The sequence below is a fragment of the Triticum aestivum genome, chromosome 3D, assembly GCF_018294505.1.
Source record: "Triticum aestivum cultivar Chinese Spring chromosome 3D, IWGSC CS RefSeq v2.1, whole genome shotgun sequence".
NCBI classification, from domain to species: domain Eukaryota; kingdom Viridiplantae; phylum Streptophyta; class Magnoliopsida; order Poales; family Poaceae; genus Triticum; species Triticum aestivum.
The window spans coordinates 534478075-534491099 of NC_057802.1; positions in this window are offsets into that span (position 1 = coordinate 534478075).

Genomic DNA, 13025 nt, shown 5'->3' on the forward strand with positions numbered 1-13025 from the left:
ATCATGTTTTCTTACTGTTATTTATGATGTTTTTATGAATAATAATGCTTTTTGGAGTAATTATAATGCCTTTTCTCTCATAATTTGCAAGGTACACACCAAGAGGGAGAATTCCGGCAGCTGTAAATCTGGACCTGAAAAAGCTACGTCAGGCTACCTATTCTGCACAACTCCAAACAAGCTGAAACTTCACGGAGAATTTTTATGGAATATTTGAAGAATATTGGAGCAAATAAGTACCAGAGGGGGCCCACCAGGTGGGCACAACCCACCTGGGCGCGCCCTGGTGGGTTGTGCTCACCCAGACCCACCTCCGATGCCCATCTTCTGGTATATAGGTCATTTTGACCTAGAAAATAAATAAGGAGAGGACTTTCGGGATGGAGCGCCGCCGTCTCGAGGAGGAAGTTGGGCAGGAGCACTTTTGCCCTCCGGCGGAGCGATTCCGCCGGGGGAACTTCCTTCCGGGAGGGGGAAATCATCGTCATCATCATCACCAACAACTCTCCCATCTTGGGGAGGGCTATCTCCATCAACATCTTCAACAACACCATCTCATCTCAAATCGTAGTTCATCTCTTGTGTTCAATCTTGTTACCGGAACTATAGATTGGTGCTTGTGGGTGACTAGTAGTGTTGATTACATTTTGTAGTTGGTTACTATATGGTTTATTTGGTGGAAGATTATGAAGGAAATATGCCCTAGAGGCAATAATAAAGTTATTATTTATTTCCTTATATCATGATAAATGTTTATTATTCATGCTAGAATTGTATTAACCGGAAACATGATACATGTGTGAATACATAGACAAACAGAGTGTCACTAGTATGCCTCTACTTGACTAGCTCGTTAATCAAAGATGGTTATGTTTCCTAGCCATAGACATAAGTTGTCATTTGATTAACGAGATCACCTCATTAGGAGAATGACGTGATTGACTTGACCCATTCCGTTAGCTTAGCACTCGATCGTTTAGTATGTTGCTATTGCTTTCTTCATGACTTATACATGTTCCTATGACTATGAGATTATGCAACTCCCGTTTACCGGAGGAACACTTTGTGTGCTACCAAACGTCACAACGTAAATGGGTGATTATAAAGGTGCTCTACAGGTGTCTCCAAAGGTACTTGTTGGGTTGGCGTATTTCGAGATTAGGATTTGTCACTCCAATTGTCGGAGAGGTATCTCTGGGCCCACTCGGTAATGCACATCACTATAAGCCTTGCAAGCATTGTGACTAATGAGTTAGTTGCGGGATGATGTGTTACGGAACGAGTAAAGAGACTTGCCGGTAACGAGATTGAACTAGGTATCGAGATACCGACGATCAAATCTCGGGCAAGTAACATACTGGTGACAAAGGGAACAACGTATGTTGTTATGCGGTCTGACTGATAAAGATCTTCGTAGAATATGTGAGAGCCAATATGGGCATCCAGGTCCCGCTATTGGTTATTGACCGGAGACGTGTCTCGGTCATGTCTACATAGTTCTCGAACCCGTAGGGTCCGCACGCTTAACGTTACGATGACAGTTTTATTGAGTTTTGATGTACCAAAGGAGTTCGGAGTCTCGGATGAGATCGGGGATATGACGAGGAGTCTCGAAATGGTCGAGACGTAAAAATCGATATATTGGTCGACTATATTCGGACTTCGGAAAGGTTCCGAGTGATTCGGGTATTTTTCAGAGTACCGGAGAGTTACGGGAATTCGTATTGGACCTTAATGGGCCATACGGGAAAGGAGAGAAAGGCCTCAAAAGGTGGCCGCACCCCTCCCCATGGTCTGGTCCGAATTGGACTAGGGAAGGGGGGCGCACCCTTCCTTCTTTCTCCTTCCCCCTTCCCTTCTCCTACTCCCACAAGGAAAGGAGGAGTCCTACTCCCGATGGGAGTAGGACTCCCCCCTATGGCGCGCCTCTCCCCTTGGCCGGCTGCCTCCCCCTTGCTCCTTTATATACGGGGGCAGGGGGGCACCCCAGAGACACAACAATTGATCCTTGAGATCTCTTAGCCGTGTGCGGTGCCCCCCTCCACCATATTACACCTCGATAATACCGTTGCGGAGCTTAGGCGAAGCCCTGCGTCGGTGGAACATCATCATCGTCACCACGCCGTCGTGCTGACGAAACTCTTCCTCAACACTCGGCTGGATCGGAGTTCGAGGGACATCATCGAGCTGAACGTGTGTAGAACTCGGAGGTGCCGTGCGTTCGGTACTTGATCGGTCGGATCGCGAAGACGTTTGACTACATCAACCGCGTTGTGATAACGCTTCCGCTGTCGGTCTACGAGGGTACGTGGACAACACTCTCCCCTCTCGTTGTTATGCATCACCATGATCTTGCGTGTGCGTAGGAAATTTTTGAAATTACTACGTTCCCCAACAGATTATATGTTCAGATCCAATATACTATTTAATACCCCTCTGATCTTGAGCATGATTATCATTTGTGAGTAGTTATTTTTGTTCTTGAGGTCATGGGAGAAATCATGTTGCAAGTAATCATGTGAATTTGATATGTGTTCGATAGTATGTATGTTGTGATTCCCTTAGTGGTGTCATGTGAACGCCGATTACATGACACTTCACCATACTTGGGCCTAAGGGAATGCATTCTGGAGTAGCAATTAGATGATGGGTTGCGAGAAAAGGCGCTTCACTCACCAAAGGCGCTTCAGTCCCCGGCAACGGAGCCAGAAAAGAGTCTTGATGACCCACAAGTGTAGGGGATCTATCGTAGTCCTTTCGATAAGTAAGAGTGTCGAACCCAGGAGGAGCAGAAAGAAATGACAAGCGGTTTTCAGCAAGGTATTTTCTGCAAGCACTGAAATTATTGATAACAGATAGTTTTGTGATAATGTAATTTGTAACGGGTAACAAGTAACAAGTGTAACAAAGGTGCAGCAAGGTGGCCCAATCCTTTTTATTGCAAAGGATAAGCCTGGACGAACTCTTATATTAAGCAAAGCGCTCCTGAGGACACATGGGAATTATTGTCAAGTTAGTTTTCATCATGCTCATATGATTCGCGTTCGTTACTTTGATAATTTGATATGTGGGTGGACCGGTGCTTGGGCGCTAACATTACTTGGACAAGCCTCCCTCTTATGATTAACCCCTCTCGCAAGCATCCGCAACTACAAAAGAAGAATTAAGATAAATCTAACCATAGCATGAAACATATGGATCCAAAACAGCCCCTTACGAAGCAACGCATAAACTAGGGTTTAAGCTTCTGTCATTCTAGCAACCCATCATCTACTTATTACTTCCCAATGCCTTCCCTAGGCCCAAATAATGGTGAAGTGTCATGTAGTCGATGTTCACATAACACCACTAGAGGAAAGACAACATACATCGCATCAAAATATCGAACGAATACCAAATTCACATGATTACTTATAACAAGACTTCTCCCATGTCCACAGGAACAAACGTAACTACTCACAAAGCATATTCATGTTCATAATCAGAGGAGTATTTAATAGCATCAAGGATCTGAACATATGATCTTCCACCAAATAAACCAATTAGCATCAACTACAAGGAGTAATCAACACTACTAGCAACCTGCAGGTACCAATCTGAGGTTTTGAGACAAATATTGAATACAAGAGATGAACTAGGGTTTGAGAGGAGATGATACTGGTGAAGATGCTGATGGAGATTGACCCTCCCTCGATGAGAGGATCGTTGGTGATGACGATGGCTTTAATTTCCCCCTCCCGGAGGGAAGTTTCCCCGGCAGAACAGCTCCGTCGGAGCCCTAGATTGCTTCTGCCCAGGTTCCGCCTTGAGACGGCGGCGCTTCATCCCGAAAGCTCTCTTATGATTTTCTTTAGGTAAAAACCCTCCATATAGCCAAAGATGGGCACTGGAGACCTGCCAGGGGGCCCACAAGCCCTAGGGTCGCGCCTAGGGGGTAGGGCGTGCCCCCAAGGCTTGTGGCCACCTGGTGGGTCCCCTCCTGGAGTTTCTTCGCCCAACATTTTTATATATTCCAAAATAATTCTCCGTAGATTTTCAGGACTTTTGGAGTTGTGCAGAATAGGTATCTCAGATTTGCTCCTTTCTGGTCCAGAATTCCAGCTGCCGGCATTCCCCCTCTTCATGTAAATCTTATGAAAAAGTTATTAGAAAATATGAAGTGACATGTGTGAATGTTAAGATAACAAAAAAATGGGAACCAACTACTAGTTTTAGATATGATATTTTTAGAAAACGTGAAAATTACGTGGACATTTTATAATACGTGAAGATTACAGTCGTGAGACCCGGGCATTCTTTTACTTTACCCTTTTCCACTGGATACACAAAATTAAAATAAATTAATGTTATAATTATGATAAATATTTTATTGTATATATATTTAATTTGTTTTCCGTGCACGCACTGTGCTCCTTTTACAACTTTTAGTGCAAGCGTGGTCTTTTCTACACGTGTTCAGTAAGATCACATTCTGCATGGGTACTTAGAAACATCTAAGTACCTATGCATTGGGGGTGAGGCCTAACACCCTCAATAAGTGGCGTGTAATTATGCGTCGTGTTCAGGGGCGGTCAATCCTGTTTTGTGCATAAGCTGAGGGATATCGACTAGGCGCGTGCCCTGACCCCAACCCCCATGACACTAATGGGCTGGTCCATTATGGTTGCTCCGTTTTTTTCTATTCTCACTATTTTGAGTCTTTTTATGAGTTTTCTTGATTTTTCTAATATATTTTTTATTTTTTTCAGTTTTTCCTATTTATGTTTTTGTTCTTTTTTGTCACGACCTGTTTTTCAATAAAATATTTATTGAGAGACCAATCCCTTTTACGGACCAGTAGAGAAGAATTCCTTCACACTGGTAGACATTATCTTGGTCACAGAAGAGAAATACCAGGAGTACTGAATATAATACAAGGTTGAGCGGAGACTGCTCAACAATTTATTACATGCCGATAAAACATAACGGCGGATAGGGTGGCATAACTACTAACTCACGATAACAACGATGGTGGAAATATCACCGCGAAGTGGGTGATATGACTCCTGAAAACTACAGCTCTTCGAGCGTCGGAGTGAGGCTCGAGGAGACTTATTGCGGGTGGCGGAAGCGTATATAATACAAGTGACCAATATCTGAGATCGCACAGGGCTGACTGGGACTCCTCTAGGCGTCGGACGCACTATCAAACTCTTCATCCAAGAGATCGCCTTCGTCAACATCTGGCCAAATCAACAAGCCAGGTGAGTACTATGAAAGTACTCGCAAGACAGTTCGGACATAAGATATAACAAATGTAAACATGAAGCATAAGAACGGAATAACAAGTGCGTTCATAGAGATAATAATGCATGGGAAAAATAACAGAGAAATCGGGCGGTAGTCCTCCCGAAATCCCAAAATAAATACTGGGTGCCAAACGAGGGCCTGAATGACTCCTCGAGAGGAAACTGCAAGAATAGTAATACCGGTGCCAAACGAGGGTCTGAATGACTCCTCGAGAGGAAACTGCAAGAATAGTAATACCGGTGCCAAACGAGGGTCTGAATGACTCCTCGAGAGGAAACTGCAAGAATAGTAATACCGGTGCCAAACGAGGTTCTGAATGACTCCTCGAGAGGAAGCTGCAAGAATGATAATGCCGCAGTCGGGCGTCAGGGCGACACCACATAAAGGGCTTATAACAGGAAATGAAAGATAGTGCATGCCACAGTCGGACGTCTGACTGCGGCTGGATTATGCCCACCATTGTTTGGCTTGGGGGCCGAGTTCCTCGGCTTTGGGCATTGTTTAGCATAGTGCCCTTCTTCACCACAAGCATAGCAGGTGACCCTGGACGGTACATGAACTCCTTGTCCCTGGCATGAAACTGTCTGACGGGCCTTAGATCAGTAGTCGTGGATTTCCTTGCCTCTGTCCTTGGAACCTCAGTCTTGCTTCGGTTGTTGCGAGCAAGAGTCGTCTTGTCCCTCTTTCGCTTACGGAGATCTTCCAGACTACGGCGCTCATTCTCCAAGGAAATGGCCTTGTCAACCAGAGTTTTAAAATCCGGAAAAGTGTGTACAACCAGTTGGCATTTTAGTGCCGGTGCCAGGCCGTCCAGGAATTTTTCCATCCTCTTGTTCTCTGTCATGTGTTCGTCGTAGGCATAACGAGATAGCTGGGTAAACTGACCGTTGTATTCTGTCACTGACATGCCTCTTTGCTTGAGGTCGTCAAATTCTTTCTTATTGATTTTTATGATGCTCCTGGGGATGTGTGCCCCACGAAAGCCTTCCTTGAACTCTTCCCAGGTGATGTTGTGTTCACTGGGATGCATGTGTAGGAAGTTTTCCCACCATGCTGCAGCTGCTCCAGTAAGGTAGTGTGGTGCGTAAAGCACCTTCTCATGATCTGAACACTGAGCAATAATCAGCTTCCTTTCGATATCACGAAGCCAGTCACGGCTTCCAGCGGCCTATCGGTGTGAGCAAACGTTGAAGGGCGAGTCTTCTGTAACTCGGATAACTTGGAGTGTGGTTGATAGGGTTCACGGTGGTTTCCCATATTGATGACGTGATTCATCATTTCTTGGTGCTGTTGCTGGCTTTGTTCGAAGAGACGGCATACTTGCGACAAGGCTGCTTCGCTGTCTTGCTGATTGGACTGTCCCTGAGTGAAGTTGTTGCTAGTCTGTGTCCCATCAACTTCTTCTGGCTGATTGGGCATGGAGAGAGTCCACGGGCGAGACATTTTTCCAGTCTGGGGTATTATTTTGCAAAACCCATGAGAAGAACTGTGTGGCACAAGGAAAATCTTGCAAAGGCAACAATTTAAAAGACCTCAAGATTTTCAAGAAAACATAAACGATTTTGCACGGAGAAGAACTGCTTAGCATATATCTTACACGCGAGAAGCAAACACACGATACAGCACTCAGGATGTGCGTACATAATCCTGACATGTTATTTAGACTAGCATACTCCTCCGGGAAGCAGCGAACACACTAATACAAACTAGCGTACAGATAAAACACACCATACAAGCAGACATAACGCGCGACTACTTGGCGCTCTCAGTCGGAGATGGTGACGATGTCCTTCCCCTTGCCGAGGGCAAGACTCAGCGGTGCAGGAGATTCAACCTCCACCTCCTCTCTAGCTGGCTCCTGGCGCGTAACACTGCGCTGCGGTGATGGCGCGGGGGCGACAGGCGGTAGTGCGGGTGTGGCAGGCGGTGCAGCTCTGACTGGAGTAGGAGCGATGACTCGGTCGAACTCCTCAGTGGTAGGCAGACGGCGAGCAGTGGCCAAAACGGCCGGTGCATAAGAGGCTGAAGACGAGACGAAAGTCAGAGGCGGTGCTGTGAGGAGAAGCTCCTTCCTACTGGCAGGACCGCCCCGGACTAAGTCCATGCGGGCAGCCACAAGATCGTCCACGAGGTTGTTGAAAGACTCCTCCAGAGCCTTGAGATACTCCACAACCATCTCGATGGCTTCATCTCGTTCTCCCCGATGGCAGGCAAATGCATAGTGACAGGTATATGGCACATGGCATGGGAGGTAGCGGTAGCGATGAGTCTTCACCATAGGAAGGATGTCCCGAAGACGAGCTATCGCCTCACGGGCCGCCATCTGCATGGCATGCCTCTCCGTAGGCATGACCCTTCCCACAAAACGGAAGTGGCGAGTAGCAGAACGTCCTCCCTTGAATTGCACCACAGCTTGGTGCATAGACACGTCGTCACTGAGCTTGTGCTGGTAAAGCGTGAACTCCGGACGAGTCGCTTGCCCGATCGCGAGCTTGGTGATGGAGACAAGGAGTTTGACAAACCCCTCGGGCACGTTCGTGAACACTCGAGTCTCACAGTTGCTGCCAGCCATCTACAAAAGTAGGCAAAAATTCTGAGTAGTCAAGTCATAAATTTATGATGACCAACAGAAAATAGCTACAATTGCAAAATGCTGAAAAAGCACAAAAGACGCTAATAACCGATTAGCGATCGCACCTAGTGGCTTCCTATAGTCAGCCTGGCTCTGATACCAAGCTTGTCACGACCGGTTTTTCAATAAAATATTTATTGAGAGACCAATCCCTTTTACGGACCAGTAGAGAAGAATTCCTTCACACTGGTAGACATTATCTTGGTCACAGAAGAGAAATACCAGGAGTACTGAATATAATACAAGGTTGAGCGGAGACTGCTCAACAATTTATTACATGAACACCGATAAAACATAACGGCGGATAGGGTGGCATAACTACTAACTCACGATAACAACGATGGTGGAAATATCACCGCGAAGTGGGTGATATGACTCCTGAAAACTACAGCTCTTCGAGCGTCGGAGTGAGGCTCGAGGAGACTTATTGCGGGTGGCGGAAGTGTATATAATACAAGTGACCAATATCTGGGATCGCACAGGGCTGACTGGGACTCCTCTAGGCGTCGGACGCACTATCAAACTCTTCATCCAAGAGATCGCCTTCGTCAACATCTGGCCAAATCAACAAGCCAGGTGAGTACTATGAAAGTACTCGCAAGACAGTTCGGACATAAGATATAACAAATGTAAACATGAAGCATAAGAACGGAATAACAAGTGCGTTCAGACATAGAGATAATAATGCATGGGAAAAATAACAGAGAAGTCGGGCGGTAGTCCTCCCGAAATCCCAAAATAAATACTGGGTGCCAAACGAGGGTCTGAATGACTCCTCGAGAGGAAACTGCAAGAATAGTAATACCGGTGCCAAACGAGGGTCTGAATGACTCCTCGAGAGGAAACTGCAAGAATAGTAATACCGGTGCCAAACGAGGGTCTGAATGACTCCTCGAGAGGAAACTGCAAGAATAGTAATACCGGTGCCAAACGAGGGTCTGAATGACTCCTCGAGAGGAAGCTGCAAGAATGATAATGCCGCAGTCGGGCGTCAGGGCGACACCACATAAAGGGCTTATAACAGGAAATGAAAGATAGTGCATGCCACAGTCGGACGTCTGAGCGACATCACATAAAGGGCTTCTATCAAAAGTAAATAATCAAGATGCCACAGTCGGACGTCTGAGCGACATCACATAAAGGGCTTATATTAGGAATAAAATGCAAACATGCCACAGTCGGACGTCTGAGCGACATCACATAAAGGGCTTCATAATTCAACATCTTATTAACTCAAGAATTTAAATCATATCTAGAGAATAATCAGGCATGAGATAAACAACCGGGTTGGTCCATCCACCGGGGCAACGTTCAGCTAAGTCTACTACTCATGCTCACTTACCGGAAAGAAGAACAAACCACGAGGACTTGACATAGATATGGATACACTGATTACGATACTTGACCATGGATACGATGACTCGAAAGGATTGACTCTGCAGAGTTTGTACTTTAACCACTGCCAACGGATTTCAGTAGTCACGGGGACTAGTTCCGTCTACGGTGTTTTGGAAGAAACACGTCTAACCAGTACACACCCATTCAACATTCCGAAGCCAGGAATCACCCTCGGCAACGTTCAAGAAAAACCTTGAGACGGGGAGGCTACAACCTCGCGTAGCATGGGATCAAAATTTCTATACGCGCGCTCTAAGGGGTGCCCCCCTCTCGGTCCCAACCGGAAACACCCATGCCCTCTGACCGGATGACTGGCTTTAATCCAGGGCCATGGAACCATCATCCCGGCCCCTCTGTTTGGTGTGTACACGGAAAGAGGTTACCAACTTACTAAACCGCATTCTGGCAGAAAACATGTGGTAGCACGGAAGGGGGGAGAACGATAACGTGACTCCGTCCACGTTAACGTCGGAATTTAACGGATGACGTAAGGCTGGCATGCTACAACAGTTCCACCTTACTGCGCTTCATGTCACCACATGATTAGGCCATCTCTCACCAGAGATCATCGCAACTTTGGAACGTGCGGGTAGTTGCCTCACAAGCAACGAGGTACTCACCGACACTCATATGCCACGCACAACCTCTCACGCAAACATGCAAAACACCTATCATATCAAAGGTTCAAACATGCTTGCCTGGTTCGGAGAAGTCGGAGTCTAGCTCGGCGAAGTTCGCGGCTCCGTCACCTCTTCCGGAACCTACGGTATATCGAAAAAAGCATACTAACGTGAAAACCAACGCGTGCATAAAAGTTGTCCCAATTTTTTTTCAAATAAATCCCATAAAAAACTAGACAAAATTTTAAGACTGTCAGAAAAAGAATCACTCAAAAATCACTTTTTATTTAAAAGTTATAAGGGTTTCTGTCCAGGGACTCATCTGTAATGAAACAGAGAAGTTCCAGGGGCTTAACTGAGAAAACAGAAAACGCTTCGGAAAGAAACGCGCCAGCTCAAAGAGAAAGCGTATTTGCCCGAAGGCGCCAACAGAAAACGTTTCGAGGGAGAAGAGAATAGAGGCTGACAGGGGGGGTCCACATGTCAGGTTTAAAAAAGTTCGCCGGCGCCCGAAGACTGCGGTGGTCGCCGGCGTCGAACCACGGCGAGACAGGGAGATCGGAGTGTACCAAGAGCTTCAGCGTGTCCTTCCGCGTCGATGGGTGGTGGACTCGACCGACGGAGAGCACCACGTCGACAGCGACACTTTCTCCGGCGGACGGCGGCTCGGGTGATTGTGGAGAACTCCGGTGGGTGCTGCAAACTCCGAATTGAAGCGCGGGTCAGGAGAGTGGATGCATAGGGAAGCTACTGGCAAGAGATGGGAGGCAGAGGTGCACACACGGGAGCGAATCGAGCTGGATCCCGTGGCGGGTCGCGGCGGCCGGAGTTGAGGAAGAAAGCTCCCTCGGGGCTCTTCCAGTGGCTTGGTGTGGTCTAGGTGGAGTGCAGAGGTGGTGTGGGTTCGAGTTGAAGCTCGGGGCCTCTATTTATAGGCGGATCGAGGGGATGGCCGTGAACGGGAAATCTCCGGCGAGCGATTACGGCGAGGTAGTGGTTGAGCAGGGGGTTTAAGTGGCCCGGCAGCATCAGTGAGGTGTACTGGGGCCGTTCCACTGCTAAACTGGGTCGGGCTTGGCGTAATGGTGCCGGTCCACGGTGGGGTGGCCGCACGGGCACGACGGCGGCAGAGAGCACGCTCCGCGCCCAGCGGTTCACGACGAGAGTGGCAGCGCGTTCTGGGGAGTGGAAGACCACGCGGCGATCTCCGGTGGCTTGGGCGGCGCTGGGTGGCGCCGTCTGCGCCGCGCCTCTCTCTGGCGGCCGCAAAGCCGCCGCTGGCGTCGGTCACGGGGCGGCGCACCTCCTCCAGCACGTCGCCGACGTCCGCAAACGTCCAGGCGCTCATGCGGTGCAGGGACAAGGGGGAGGGGACGGGGAGCAAGGCGCCAACGCGGCACTGTCGAGATCGACAACAGTTTCTGAAGAAAACGGCAGTAGATCACTGAACTGCATTTCTGAATCTCTGAACTTGACATTGACAAAGCTCTGCAGGTGTTCGACAGAATGATTTGGCATGAAGAAAAATTTTCCTGGGGCTGGGACTTGGTGAGGTGACCACTCAATGCACCCAGAGGCTGCCTGAGTTTACTCAGAATTTTTGGAGAAGGATTTGAATGAATTTCATCAAATTTGGCAATTCTGGTCCAAACTTGCAGCAAGTATAGTTTGAAAAATTTGAACTGAGGACCAGTGGATCTTCATGGATCTTGGTTGAGGGTTCAAAGGACTAGGAAGGGAAAAAGGTTTGGGGGCAAAAATCAAAACAGAAAGTGTAGTTCCTTTGTAAACCTCCAAGGATCAAGATATAAGGCAGAAATTGTTTTTGCTAAGAAATAAATGGAAATAAATATATGGAGGGGTCCAACTTGCTGGATTTGAAGTAAATCATGATCCAAAGGTGAGGAGAGATTTAAGGGAGGGAATTTACCCTTGGGTCATGGCAAGAGGAATTTTTGAAAGTGGCAAAGGATTATTCCAAAAGCTATAGGGCCCTTTTCAAAGAAATTTTCAAAAGGCATTTTTTCCAAGAGAAAAACATTTTGGTTTGGGTCCAAATAAAAGAGGAAAACCTCCAAGATCAAAATCAAGTTTTGAGTGAATCCAAAAATGAAGCACTAGTCATAAAAGAAAATATGTTGAGAGGGAGAGTTCTTTTAGAAGAAAAGTTCAAATCACCTCCCTCAAAACAAGGAAAAGTTTTGAAAAAGCCAAATAAAATTTTGGGTGTCACATTTTTCAAATGCATTTTTTGAATATCGTGTAGATTTTTAAATTTAAAAATCATTTGTCAAATTTCTACGTATTTCTTAATATTCTAGAATACTTTGTAAAATCTATGGATATTTTTATAATTTGTTTGTGTTTTTAAAATTAATTATTATTTTTATAAAACTGACAAATATTTTCGAATCCCGACATGTAAAAAAACATGGGAAATGTTTTTTTCTAGTTTTGAAAAGGAAAACAATTGAAGCTCCATTAAGCCGCATCATGCAAACGATTATTGTACGACTCTGACCAATGCATTAAATGACAAACGTAACTTGTTTGGGTCGAAACCAAGTAACAGGTCGATCGAAACCAAGCTCAACTCGCGGAATGATCAAAACCAACTAATGTGTTGAGTTTTTATTAGTAGAGTGCGTTGACCTGGGAGCGTCTGTGTCTTGCTGCAACAAGACGTACATACAACTCACTTCAAGCTGCCTCCGTAGTGGTCCTGATCCGCTGAGGACTTATCTATACCCATGGAAGCAAACATGAATTTCCGCTTTTACAATAGAAGCAAACATGACTTGCTTGACTGACTAAAACATTTTTCTTGAAAAACAAAGAGAGTGACTACTTGTTAAATACTTGAAAAAAATATGCTTCAATCAGTCACTTTCTCTCCTGACCATCAAATCAATATCCAACAACTTTGGATTCATTTTTCTCGTCAAGCCCGCCTAGCCCTATTCATCATCTTTCTCACGCATCCGTTGGCCTACCTAGCCTTAATTGCCTGTCTCCACCCCGACTGTCGATGGCTATCGCCGTCCCGCCCTCCCCTACCACCGTGCTGGCCCCTGCCCCGGCCATTC